General features: G+C 37.3%; 1 protein-coding gene across 1 annotated transcript in view; it reads left to right on the forward strand.

Annotated features, from left to right (window-relative positions):
• Positions 1-14488: 14488 nt before the first annotated feature.
• CA1 (carbonic anhydrase 1) overlaps positions 14489-15023 on the forward strand; it is a 53457-nt gene continuing 52922 nt past the window's right edge. The window contains exon 1 of the mRNA XM_062189519.1: positions 14489-14571. The gene's annotated coding sequence lies outside the window, so the exon portion shown is untranslated. The remainder of the gene's footprint in view (positions 14572-15023) is intronic.

Below are 15023 nucleotides of genomic sequence, written 5' to 3' on the forward strand. Positions count from 1 at the left end.
GGACCTAGGACAAGTACTGCACACATTTTAGATACATGCCTGTTTTTAATTTTCAACTCACTATGAGTCTTTCTTATCAATGAAACTACACTCATAAAAATAAAGATAGAGAAATATACCACAATGCAAGTGAGAGTGATTGCCATTTATGTGTTAGGCTGCTTGGGGAAAACCTAGTATATGAGAATTGGCCACCCAAGGCAGAGGGTGCTGTGATACCAAAGGAAGATGCAGTTAAATCCAGGTGCCACTTATTAGGGATTTATTGGGTGGCCACAGGATCAACACACCTTAAGGCAGAAAAAGTTATCCCATGGCCAACCAGAACGTGCCTGTATTTTTAGAGAAATCCTATACGACATTCCAGTCAACATATAAGAGTGGTAGGTGATCTTAAGAACTTTGCCTATCCCATAGGATTTGGGATGATAGTCAAGATCACCAAAAGAACAAGATGGTAGTTACAATCAAGTTGAATGCTGTCGAGTCAGGCTGGATCCCTAAACAGACACTGCTTGCATTCAGGAGATAAAACACAAGCAATAAGAGCACGTGGATAATTTGGCAACCACAAAGAATCACTACTAGAAAAACAACTCTTGGCTTATGTTTTATTGAAAGTTTGCCCCAAGGTAGTGAGTTACTGGTTGAGTGCTGGTTCAAGTTCTGGCAACTGCACTTCATATCCAGGTTCCTGTTGCACCTTGGGAGGCAGCAGAGGATGACTCAAGTGTTTGGATCCCTGTCACCCATGTGGAAGACCTCGATGGAGTTTTTGGCACCTAGCTCTGTCTGACTCAGCCCTGGCTGTTAGCTGTTTTGGGCGCTTGGAGAATGAACCGGAAGATGGAAGATTAATATCTCTCGGCCTTGTACTCTTGCACTTCCTTTCTTTCAAGTAGATGCAAATAAAAAAATAGACATTAAGAAGATTTATTCATGCTATAATGAAATAATTAAGCCACCTATAAAACATATATGTTAAGGTCATCATAAAGATTTGTGAGTTTAGCAACCATAAAATGGTCTGATTTTTCAAATTCTTGCTTTATTCTTCAACTAAGTTATATTCTTATTGGAATTCATATATTTAAGGAAGAGGAGATGAAGTAGAAAAGAATTAAAGTAATTCTGTCTTGGCAAAAATGTTTGATCATTATATACACTCCTCTCAAAATACACTTTCTGACCAGGAGAGATGATAAATTTACAAGATGGTTCAAATTTGTTCCAGTATTGCAATGTGTTCTCTATCTTTTGTAGCAACCATGGTATTTGGAGTCTTTTGCATGTGTGAAATTGAGACTCCATCTAGACAGCTCAAGTGATGGAGGATAACTCTAAGGATACTAGGATTAAGTCTGACAGGACCTTATTTGAATAAATTCAAGACAGGAACCACAGAAAGCCTTATCCAGCAGAATGGAAAGTTTAAAATGCATGTGAATTGTGCCTTCAGCAAAGGACTCCATGTTTCTGTCATTAACTCACTTCCACTCTACCCTCCCTGGCGCTATCTACCATTACTCACTTCCCCAGTGTGTCTGTTTACACCTTAATTAAACTTCTCATGACTCGTCATTTCTCAGCGTAGCCAATTAAGTTCTGGAAATCAATTTCTGCTCCAGTGTTACAGTACTGATTTGTTCACGTTTCTAAATTCATGTGCTGAGAGAAAGGACCTGTTTGGCCTGACTATTTCACATTTGACTAAGGCCTTCTACAGAGGTCTCCCCAAAGGTCATGGCCATCCCTGAGATTAACTGCTTTACTGCTTTCAAAGAGAATGCTGTGTCAGTCTGAGATTGAAGAATGGTATTTACACTTTCTCTGGAGCCTTCATTATCTTTGTCTCTGCTTCAAGAATAGAGTTTAGCAAAATTTTAAGATTTTTATTGATAAGGGGCCGGCGCTGTGGCTCACTTGGTTAATCCTCATCCTACGGCGCCGGCATCCCATATGGGCGCTGGGTTCTAGTCTTGGTTGCTCCTCTTCCAATCCAGCTCTCTGCTGTGGCCCGGGAGGGCAGTGGAGGATGGCCCAAGTGCTTGGGCCCCTGCACCCACATGGGAGACCAGGAAGAAACACCTGGCCCCTGGTTTCGGATCGGTGCAGCACTGGCCGTAGCGGCCATTTGGGGAGTGAACCAACAGAAGGACGACCTTTCTCTCTGTCTCTCTCTCTCACTGTCTATAACTCTACCTGTGGGGGGAAAAAAAGGATTTTTATTGATAGTTTTTTTAACATAGACTTCGTTATTTAGAGAAGTTTAAATTTCACAGAAAAATTGAGCAGAAAATACAGATTTCTCATGTACCTCTACCACCACACATGCACAACTCTCCTGCTATCAACCTCTTGTGCAGAATGGTGCATCTGTTATGATCAATGAATCTACACTGCCACATCATTTTCATCCAAAATCCATAATTCACATTACAGTTCACACTCAGTGTTACACACTCTACGGATTTTTGACAAATGCATAGCATGTGACCACCGTGTCATGTGATCCATATTGGGTCACACAGAGCAGCTTTACCACCCTAAAAATTCTCTGTGCTCCACTTATTCACCATAAACCCTGATCTTTTTTATAGTTCTGCCTTTTGCAGAGTGTCATAAAGTTGGAATAATCAGTATGCCACTGCTTCAGATGGGATTCTTCCACACTGTAGCATGCGTTAGGGCTTCCTCTGTGTCTTTTCACAGCTTCTGAGCTCATTTCTTCTAGTGGTGAATAATAGTGCATTGTCTTCATGTACTACAGTCTTTTTTTTTTTTATCTATTCACTAACTAAAGGGACATCACAGTTACTTCCAAGTTTTGGCAGTCATAGTAAAACTGCTGTAAACCTCCACATGCAGGTTTTTGTGTTGACATGTTTTCCATTCATTTAAGTTTATTACAAGGACCCAAATCGCTGGATTATATGGTAGTTTAGTTTTATCAGAAACTCCAAAAATATCTTCCAACTGGTTGACATTATTCTTCCCCAAATACTAAATTTCTTCTCAGAAGGCTGGATTTGGCACTCACATAAAAGAATAATGCTCTAGTAAGTCTATGAAAATCCTCTTCTATTATCATTAGTATCTTCTTTTGCTCTTCACAACAGTCATCTAAGCCCCATACTTTGCCAACCATCCATCTACCACCGTGATTGTGATTTTCAGAGAAAATGAATCTACAGGCTTAAACTTCTTAGACTATTTGACACCTCCGAAATACAAAATTTCTTGCACAATTTCCTTTTTTTGTCTACATATACACAGTCACACACACACACATCTTTCTCCTCTAACCAAACATAATGCATTCATCTGAACTCTAAATTTCAATCCTAACCATATTTTTCTATAATTTTTCTTTTATTTTAAAGTTAATTACATAATTTTTATTTATCTCAGAGACAATTAAATGGGGAGAGAAAGTGGAAGAGATTACATCTGCTGGTCCACTCTTCAAATGCCTGAAGCCAGGAGCTAGAAACAATACAGGTCTCTCAAATGGATAGCAGGAACTCAGTTACTTGAGCTATCATCATTACTTCCAAGGGTTTGCATTGGCAGGAAGCTGGAATCAGGAATGGAGTACTCATTTAGTTAGGTAGTGTTGAGATTTTTTGCATCCCACTTTAAAGTTAGATTCCTGGCAGGAACATGTAGCAATAGAGGAAGAAACAGGTCCCTTTTTCCTTCCCCAACCTCTATTCTTCTGCTGGTGTCTCCTATTAGTAGAATCTGATAGTGGTCCGAAGGAAGAAAAGTAGTTGCAGAGTCCCAGCCCCAGCACCACTAAACAGAGAGCAGAGGAATAACTGCTTAATAATTAGCTTCCAGACAGCCTTCCTATTTGAAGAAATGCTAGGATTGACAGGAAGTAGAGCTCTGCTTCTTACTCTGAAAGATAAGGAAGAAGGGGTTATTATTCCCTTTCTGAGCTCCCTGCAGGAGAAGACCCTCAGTTCAGCCAAAAGAATATATCTTTATAGATGACAGAGATAGAGCTACAGAAAGGGAGAGCGACTTCAAAAAAGGGGGAGGGGGACAGGGATTTCTCTCTCTCTCTCTCTCTCTCTCGCTTTCTGTCTGTCTCTCTCTGTTTTAATTTATTCTGTTCATTTGAAAGGCAGAGTTACAGACAGAGAAGGAGAGACACACAGAGAGCGGTCTTCCATCTGCTGGTTCACTCCCCAAATGACCACAACAGCCAGAGTTGGGCTAGTCCAAAGCCAGGAACCAGGAGATTCATCTGGGTCTCCCATGTGGGTGTAGGGGCCCAAGCACTTGCACCATTCTCCACTGTCCTCCCAGGCACATTATGAGGGCGCTGGATGGAAATGGGACAGCAGGGACTCGAACCAGTGTCCTTATGGGACGCCAGCACTGCAGTCAGTGACTTATCCAGCTACGCCACAATCTGGCCCTAGAGTAGTTCTTTTATTTCTGGAGTGAATGACATCAGCAAAGAAAGGATAATGCCAAATTTATTTCTGTTGTGACTCTGTCAGTGGTGGAGTCCAGTGTCAAGGGACAATGGTCTCCTTGCAGGAAGTAATAGTGACTGGCAACAGGACGAGGCCAGTAATGGCAGGACTGCACTGGAGGCATCCAGGGTCCGTCAGCTGTGGCTCTAGCTAGCCAGTCCCTCTTAGTTTCAGCTCTATACTGAGCTTGGTTCTTCAGACTTCCTGAGGATTTGGGGAGACAATTTTCTTTCAATTTGTTACTTTTCTCATTAACTAGAAATGGTTTTTATTGCTTATAAAAATAAAACAAAATTCTAACTATGATACCCAACATGCTTTCTCGTGTCTCATGCCTTTGCAATTTTTTCCCACTGATGAGGTTCCTTATTTTTATTTGTTCACTTACTTATCCAGGTGCTACCTCCTCCAGTCTAGAATGATACAGACGCTCCTACATTGAAAAAAAACGGTGAGTCTTTAAAACAGCAGAAGTCACATTGCACTTTTATCATATGTCACCATGTTTTCTCCTCTAGTTGTAAACTTTCTTAGGTGAGGGCTCTATGTACCTAGATGTATGCCTATAGTGTTATAGGAACTCAAAAACCATATTTAGAATAAATGAATGAATGAATTTAAGTTCATTTACACTGCTCACATTACTTATAAATGTCTAGATATTTTCTCATACCATTAACCTTTTTTTCTTAATTTTATTTAAGGTATACAAATTTCACATATTTCATATATACAGTTTTAGGAACACAGTGATTCTTCCCACTCAACCCTCCCTCCTGCCCATGCCCCCACCCTTCTTCCTCCTCTCTGTCCTATTCCCACTCTTAATTTTTACAAATATCTATTTTCAGCTTACTTTATACTCATAAGATCAACCCTACACTAAGTAAAGAGTTCAACAAATCTATGAGGAAAAAGAAAACTGTCCCTCAACAGTAGAGACAAGACTCTCAAAATGTCAATTTCACTCCTACCCATTATATTTTAAATACTCTATTAGGTACCTCAGATCAGGGAAAACATATGATATCTGTCTTTTTGGAACTGGAATCATCAAAAGTCAGCATCCTTTAGGGTCAAGTTGCCCAATAATTTCAATATGTAACACTGGTGTACATTGTAATTACCTTTCTGATCTCAGTTATCTCATTTTCATAACCTTTTCCAATATGTGCATGTGTATATACATATGTGTCTATATATATATATATTTATACTAGGTTAATGGAATCACACATTTCCTTGATAGTTGTGTTTATTATCCAAAATATAAAGTTCAGGAAAATTATAAATCACTGTGCATAAAATTTCCTTTCATAAAGCACTATGAATTATAATTTATATAACATTATCATATTTATACATTGCATCCATTCTGAAGGATCCTTTAACAACTAATGGAGGGATCTGAAGTGATATTTTTCTTCACTGTAAGTCTGTGTAATTCCGGGGTAGAGAAAAGAGCCTGTTCTGTCAGCTGTTTATGGACACAAGTCTGTGTAGTTAGATGATCTCTCTCTTTGTCCCTCCTTCCTTCACAGTGCTACTACTGAATGCCCTATGCAGGCTCTGGCAGCTGACTGTAAGTGACTCTGAGCCCTCTCCAATACTGGCAGCTTCCTTTTCTCTTTTACCAATCTGATTTCTTAAACCTCTTTGACACCATGGACAGAAGGCTTCCTAGAGTACAAAGTCAGTCCCTGTGCCAAGACATCTGAGCATGCTCTGCAAGCTACTTTAGAACCAAGCTTAAACCTCTGAGCATTGGCACTCTCAGCCAGAAGGTTAAGAAGATTGATAGTCTGTGAAAAAAATCATAATCACAAATCAGGAGATAGTTCCAGGGAGCACACACCATAAAGATATTCACTGGCCAAGCATTTATTAAACATTTGTTGCAACACCCAAACTTTATCCCTACTCCTTATTTTCCCCCTGAGTACTCCTGAGTGGCTATCCTACCATCTTATTACTACTTTTGTGATAATGGAGAAGAATGCTTTCTGTTTCTGGTTTCTCTAGGAAGAGCAGACATATCCCTAAATTTTGAGAAGTGAGCTAGAGTTCATTCCTGGCCTAATTATGGAATCTATATTTAAACTTCATAACTCTTGAGATACTTTCTGGGAGTTTGGCATCACAGAGGGACTTAGAGGACTGAATATTAGAGAAATTAAGAAATTTTATCAGGTTTTGCAGGTCTTCAAATACAACTTCTGAAATGTTGTAAACAAAATTTGGAAATTCTTCCAATAGTATACTTTGGTGAATTGAAAGGTAACCACATATTGTGTCACAACAAATAAAGGAGAAAAGAGAGGGAAAGAGTAAGGGAAGAAGAAATCCAACAGATAGTTGCCATTTTAAATGAGAAATCTATAATGCTATAATTTCTTGAATTGATGTTATAAACTGAGGTGCTGGTTTCTTACCTAGATGTATCTCAAATAGCAATGTGTTCATATATGCCTAAGTTCAATGGCAAGAAAACAAATAACCAGTTAAAAAATTTGGCAAAGGACTTGAACAGACATTTCTCAACAGAAGAGATATGAATGGCTAAAAAATATATTTCAAAAAGCTCAATATATCTAATAATCAGGGAAATGCAAATAAAAACTTCACACCTGTTAAAACACTTATTATCAAAATGATGAATGATAAGTGTTGGTGAGGATGTGAGAAAAGGGGACCCATACATCAATGGTTGTAGTATAAACTAGTACAGCTATTTTGGAAAGTAGTATGAAGGTTCCTCAAAAATCTAAAAATAGAATTACCATATGGTCAGGCAATCCCAAAACTGGGTATACAGCCAAAGGAATCAAAATCACAATGTCAGAGATACCTGTGCTCTCATGTTCATTGCAGCATTACCCACTGTGGCCAAGATGAGGAAGCAACCTAAGTGTCCATCAACAGGTGAATAGCTCAATAAAATGTGACATATATACACTGTAGAATACTATACGTACTTAATAAAGTAAAAAGGAAATTCTGCCCCTTGAGGGCATTATCCTAAATGAAATAAGCCAGGTACAGTAATTCAAATGCCACATTATCTCACTTACTTGTGTAATTTTTATAAGCTGATCTCTTAGAAATACAGAGTACAGAGGTGAATAGGAAGAGCTAGGAGAGAGGGGCAGGGACAGAGAAATAGAAGACATTGATCAAAGGGTACAAAGTTTTCATTGGAGTGGGGGAATAAACTTTAGTGATCTATTACACAACATAGTGACTACAGCTAATAATAATGTATTTCAAAATTGCTAAAAGAATATATTTTTAACTTTCTCAACAGAAAACGTAATTGGTGAGGTGATTTATATGTTAATTAGCTTGATTGAATTTTTCTATAATGTATATGTGGATCAAAACATCACTTATACCCAATAAATATACAAAATTATAGTTTGCCAATTAAAATTAATAAATGTGAACAGAAAAAGAAAGCGTAGAAAATTTATATAGATGTTGTATAATGTGTGTATAATAGTTAAAATTATAGTTCTTGTAAATTATTTAAACTAGAATTATACAGTGTCCCATTAATATACAGTATATTAGAATTCAGAAAATTTTGTTGAAGGTAAGCAAAGGATTTTGTGAAAAGTCACTATATTTACAAACAAAACAAAAATTAGCAGGGGTTTTTGAATCTAAATGGAATCCATTCTCAAAATTGTTATTTGTGGACAAATGACATTCTTAATCAAACATTCTAGAAAAAGCAATTTAACACAAAGGACATGCATACAAATGTACACAGTCTCTATAGTCTTAAAAAATAATGGCAACAACAGCCTATTTAGAACTTGCTGGATTATAGACACTGTGATAATACTTAAAAACATTACCATCTTCAAGCCTCATAAACACCTGATGCAGTTGATATTTATAACTCCTCTTTCACAAATAAGCAAACTCATTCTGGGAGACTGGGATCTTTGTGAATGATCTACAACCACAACTGGTTCACTGTGGAGCCTCTGACTTCAGGGCTTCTAATAATTAATACTTGTCAACATATTATGAGCACATGATACTGAATAAAGTAACTAATAATGTAAAATTGTCTCTATAGAAGAGGGACTTTTTTTCTACATTATTCATTTTAGATTGCTTTAATTTACCACTTATCCTGTAAAACACATGATAGAATCTTTTTCACCTTTCCTTTTGTAGAAGCAAACGCTGTTATATAAAAATGTGATCATATTTCATAAAAGGCAAGATGGTCAGAGGTAGCTAATGATGATGATCTGATACTGGGTATTAAATATAGCCTGAAGCCAGACTTAAATTTCAAGTGGTGTCACTAGTCTGAAGATAAAACTGTCACCTAAACCCTACCTTGAGAGTCCCAAATCCTGAGAGATTTGCAAATTGTAGGTTAAAATCTGTTATCAGAGCTTCATCTGAATTCTATAGTCATGGATCACAAGAGTAAGATCAATTGTACGTACATTTGCAGCTTTGGCAATTTTCACAATGATGATTTAGAGTAATCAGCTCTCACCTCTTCCTACCCTCTGAGACTTATGAGTAATTTCTTTTTATTTATAGAAGAATAATGCTTAAATTTAGTGACACTTTTACTTCAGGACTAATTCAGAAAATCACACCAAAGAGTGAAATATTTTTCAATAGTAACTCATATATGAAGGATTATGATTATTAAAAATGTGGGATAAATCATCTCCCAGATATTTTTAAGCAATTCTAAATTAAAAACTGAACATGGAGCTTGCACATTTTCTGGGTTTTCTTTCTTCTCTTGTTCTACCTGGGTTTTGACAAGTGGTTAAGAGACTCATAGAGAATGAGGAAATAGCTTTGCAAAAAGGAATTTTTTTTTTTACTTCAGAACAAATGTTCATTACTATTTCATGGGTCCAACAGGGCAACACAAAGCATCAAGAACATCACTGACTCACAAACACATTCACCTCATTACTTTCTTGGTCATATTTGTTTATTTCATAAGGCTTCATTTGCACATGAAATAAGATACCAATCCAATTCAAGTTTTAACAATTATAAAAGTAAGCATTTGTTGGAACAATGTGCAATAAATTGCACTTTTCTTAACAAACATTACATTCACATTTATAGAGTGTACTATACACAATACATGGAGCTATCGGAACATCTAATTTATCAGTGTTCATTGAGAAAGAGTCTGTTCTAAATGCATCAAAACCCTGGTGTCATGATTCGGTCCCAATATCTAAGGTGTCCCAATAGCCTTTTGATTAATTCCTCTGTCTGGCATTCTGTGTAATGCATGGGTACTTAGTTCAAATGAGGGAAAACATTTCTCAAACATCCCCATTACTTTCTTTCCAACACCTACTCTTCCCTTGCTGAGGAGGTAGAAGAAATTCTATCCTACTTATTTTTATGAATTTTATGATTTTGCCCACATCTCTAATGAAAACAGGTTCTAGAGAATAAAAGAGTTGATTAGTTCAAACAGTGCTAACTGACCACAAAAAAGATTTTTTTAAGAGAAAGGAGCTTGAAATCAACATGACTGCACTCCAGCTATTTATGGATTATATTTTTCATTTACAGAATGGATCTGGTAGTAAAAATCTTATTATAATGATTAAAATGTCTTCTAAGGGAGTGCCATGGAATGATGGAAGTAGTGTTATGGAACAATTTACTGAGTTAGGAGAGTTTCTGGCATGTGTAGGAGAAAACACATCACACTTCCCTAATAAACTTTCCTTTCTTTGTATTTGATTTAATAGAGGTTCTGGCTCTTCTCTAAGCATCATGTTTCAAAGACTATAGAAAGTTCTATGAGTAGCCCTCCGAAAGAAGGACTCATGTACCAAGCTTTGCTCTCTCACAGCTGCTACCTCAAGTGAAATATTTCATTGTTCCCTTTCCTTTTGACCATTGGGTCAATCATTGTTTTATTACCTTGGAAGAATATTACATCCTCTGAAAAATATTGACCATGCTGATCCATTCCTGTTAAAACTTTGAAGAAGTGTGAAGAAGCTTCTTTGAGTACATATCTAAATCAGTATTCTAAAATGCAATAAACATATAAAAATGGATATTGTTGGGTATATTCTTTCCCTTTAATAAATAAACATGTAAATGACTAAAACAAATATAGAAAGTTTATTAGAATGAGTCATTTTTGGTGTTAAATTAAACAGCAATCTGATTTCTCACAAAAGATATTGCAATCTGTGGCCCAAAGTAAATTTAAAACTATATTTTCACAACATTTCTGACTCCTGGGGTCTCAGCCTCAGATCTTGTTCCTTCCTTTGAATGTCTGCCTCACTTCCAGACCAACACAATTGCCATTACCCCTAACAAGTGTAGTTGTCCATGGAGTTCAAATATTGCCCAGATCCTCTATGTCCAGCCTGTGTCCTGACCAGTGACCTTCATCCAGCCTGGTCCTGGCATTTACATAAGAATAGGATATTAGAACATTCTATGTGAGTGTTTGAAGTTGACACTCACTGCTCAGTTATTTCAGAAACTTTTAAGAACAACTGCTCCATTTTTAAGTGTCTACAGACAGATGTCATGGGTAAGCCCTCCAAGAGTGCCAGAAGCCATCAAAGCCTTATTTACTAAATCAAAGCACTTGAGCAATGCTATTCATGGAACACAGTCTCAAAGCCTGTCAGCTATCTGGTCCAATTTTCTATCTCATTCAAGAATTCCTTCACCAGCATTCATAGAAGAAGGAAAGAACATGGTATCTGTAAAGTCAGAAGATCATGTCTTGAATCCTAGCTCCAGCTTTTCTACCTCTGTCATCTTAGACAGAGTATGAACTCTGAACCTCATTTGGTACATGCTTACATAATAGAAGCTTGATAAATCATTGAGGGAATAAACATGACAATAACATCTGCCTTCCAGCATTGTACTGGCCATTTTCCAAATCATTCTTTTCCTCTCAACTATGGGATTGCCTTTGCTTTCTCAAGACTTTACCTGGTTAACAAACACCTACACAGAGATCTCTCCTAATAATAGCCTTCTACTTCAGACAGTTGCAGTCTGTCTAAAGTACCATTTTTACACAGTCTGCTAGTGCACATCACTTCAGGGAGAGGAAACTTTTATGATAACCACTTCAGAGATCCTAGCCCACCATTCCTATCTGAATTTCCAAATTTTAGCCTCTAATAGAAGCAATTATCATAGCTTTCCATGAGCTCTTCCATTAAATTCAATGCTCATTAACTTCCATCTAAACCTCTGCTACCTCAAAATTACCAGATGCCTTATATTACATCTATGGCACTTAGGATTATAGAATGATAAAATTTCAAGTACCTTATCCCAATAATTGTAAATTCCATTAATACACTGAGTCCTTAGATGTGATCTGAACTACAGCCCTGAGGGTCACCCAGAGCCCAGGCCTTATTGGCTTTGGTTCAAATCTTTTACACTGATTTACACCAATAGCAAATATTCAGAATCATATAAGATCATAGAGCTACAAAAAATATGATGCAGAGCAACCCAAATATTTATGTGTGATGGATACCCTGGCACTCCATCATTCCAGGCTAATACTTCATTGTTAGAGATAACTTCTCCTCCCAACCTACCTCTCAACTTCCTGCCAGGAGTTCCGACTACACTGGAACTTTGAAAGTTTCAACATCCACAAGAGACTCCAGACTGTTGATTCTCCAGTTATTCATTATACTGCTGAGTTAAGTTTGGTGGAACCTACCTTGTCTGACTTTCCAGACATTGGAGTCTGCTTACACCACAACTTAACATTGCTCTGTAATATTCTAACACTCTAAAACTGTGAGTTCTTCCCCCCCTATAATTGTAATTCAACCTCATTTGGTTAGGCTCCTGTGGGACCAAGGCCAATTTCTCCATGTTTTCAAGATTCAAGTTTCTAAGATACTGCCACTCACCTCTAATGCCTGCAGAGTAACCTTACCACATTTCTATCTCTGGCCTCTCCTAAGTATTACAGGAGAATTCTGCTGGCCTCCAACTGTTTAGATCTGTCATTCATTCCCTTCAATTCTCTTTCCTTCATATTTAGTATCCCAACCTTCATTTTGGTTGCTCCTACCCTAACAACTTTTATTGAACTTGCTCTTCAAAAGACTACATGGCAAGTAAAATCCAAACTCATTGACTATTCTTAACTGTTGGATTTGCCATCAGTCTGCTTCCACATATCCTACATTGTACATTTACCCAATTGCTTTATCCCAAGGAATGAAAAATATTGGGAAATTAAAACCTTTTCTAAATTGTCACCTTCCCTATATCTTCTCCCGTCAACCTATGGAGGGTGGCAATGACTTTCATGTTTCCTATGAGTTACCTAATAAACAGCTCTTTACCCTTGCATACACTTAAGAAAAATCACTGTCTCCCTTTTATTCCATTCTTTAGTAATTCCTGATAACCTGCAGTGAGATACAGTTTTCCAATAAAAATAGTAGCATCCAGGAGCAGGTGTTTGACAAAGCAGTTCAGTTGGCATTATGAATGCCAACATCCCATATCAGAGAGGGTGGACATTAGTCCTGTCTACTCCCTTCTGATCCAAGTTTCTGCTAATGTGCATCCTGGGCAGCAGCTCATGATGGCTCAAGCACTGGTGTCCCTGCCTCCCATGTGGGAAGCCTAGATTGAGTTCCAGACTCCTGGCTTCAGCCTGGCCCAGCCAGTGCAGGCATTTAGGGAGTGAAGCAGTAAATGATAGTCTCTCTCTCTCTCTCTCTCTCTCTCTCCCCCTTCTCCCTCTCCTTCCCTCCTTCCCTCTCTCTCTTTCTCTCATTCTCTCCCTCCTTTTCAAATAAATAAATTTTCACCAAAATATAAAATCACAGAACTATATTATGGTACAAAAAACAAAGATTCTCGTCTTCTCAATTTTCCTGTTCCGTTACTTCCAAGCAGAAACTACATTGATGCATTCTGGCCTCCCTCTCTAGCCCTTCCCATAAATATAAATGTCAATTATTTTTCCTCTATCTCTGCCAAATTTCACTGATGTGCCATAATAATGCCTATACTATCAGGATTTCCCAGTACTCTAGGACTTTCTGTAATGGTCAGAGGGACCATTGCTCTAACCCAACATCAAAAAATCATTGACTATAATCTACAAATGTCCAGAACCCAAATACTTTTTATTTTTTTTTAAGTATAACAGATATTAGGCCTGATTTATCAAGGCCAAGGAACCCTGGTTAAAAAAAAAAATTTGACCATAAATTTGTCTTTAATTATCTATTGACTAGCTAATGATGTGTTTATTATGTTATTAGTGCTTCTTATTGTATGTAGGCCAACAATATCAATGAAATGACCACTCAATTAGAACTCTTGGATCACTAAATAATATGATAAAAACAAACATAACTCACCTGTTTAATACACCTGTAGTACAAATAAAAGATTCTCGGAGGCCCTTGTCAGAATTGATTCACTTTCCTTGTTAACATCAAACAAATGGGGAGTCTGGCTACAAGCAGCCTTCAGGAACCCTTCATAATTCTACTTGGTTCCTTTCTTTGTACTATCATAATAACATGTTTCCTGCGCACAATTTATTCAATCCTTGGAAAATTTTGCAGACCCTATCCTCTATTCTCTAGAAATCTCAAATCTTTGGGCCACTCAAATACCCCAAATAACTGAGCTAAAAGCTGGTGTATGTAATGATATTAATTACTATATATTTTATATGTGTTTCCTCCCTTTTTATGTGATGTCTTGATCTAGTTTTCAGTTCCCCTTCTGGAGTAGCTGATTAAGTCCACATTGCAACCATTTCCCTTATCGGGCTTTCACATTCTGAGTCCATCTATACCTGCCCTAATCATCATAGAGCCAGACCCCAAACAACTATTACATCCTCCATGTCCCAGATCCCTCCAAAATTATTCAAATTAGCCAATCAATGGGGAACCTACGAAATCAGCTCACCCTACCTTGCTTGGCCTATGTAAGTTACTACCTTCCACTAGAGTTTGCTTGTACTTGGTCCTCAGCTATCTTCCCCTGTGTGGCCCTGCCTGGCTGCCTTCTGCCCTTTGGAGCTGTAAGTAACAAAATGTTCTGCCTTTCATCTAGCTGAGCATCTGTGTGTTGTGTACGGCCACTAACAGTCTTCAAGATTTATAGCAAAAGCTAGTTTTTGTAAAGTTATTATGTTTTACAGTAAGTTTTTTAAATTTTATTTAAGGTATACAAATTTCATGTATTTCATATATACAGATTCAGAAAAATAGTGGTATATAGTGTCCTAATTATAGCGTCCTAGCAGTATTGGGAAATGATAAAAGTAATAATATACTAAAATGTGTAAACTCAGGCATGCAAATCTAACTTTGTAGGAGAATAATGGAAAGAATTATGTAATAAGTAATGCAAGAAAATGCTGAAAAATGTATTTGATGAATCCAAAAGGGAGAAAAGAAAATACATAGAACATAAAAAGAGTAAAATGACAAAATCATAAGCTATAAAACTATAAGAATAGCATTATAAGTA

The sequence above is a fragment of the Lepus europaeus genome, chromosome 4, assembly GCF_033115175.1.
Source record: "Lepus europaeus isolate LE1 chromosome 4, mLepTim1.pri, whole genome shotgun sequence".
Taxonomy (NCBI): Eukaryota; Metazoa; Chordata; class Mammalia; order Lagomorpha; family Leporidae; genus Lepus; species Lepus europaeus.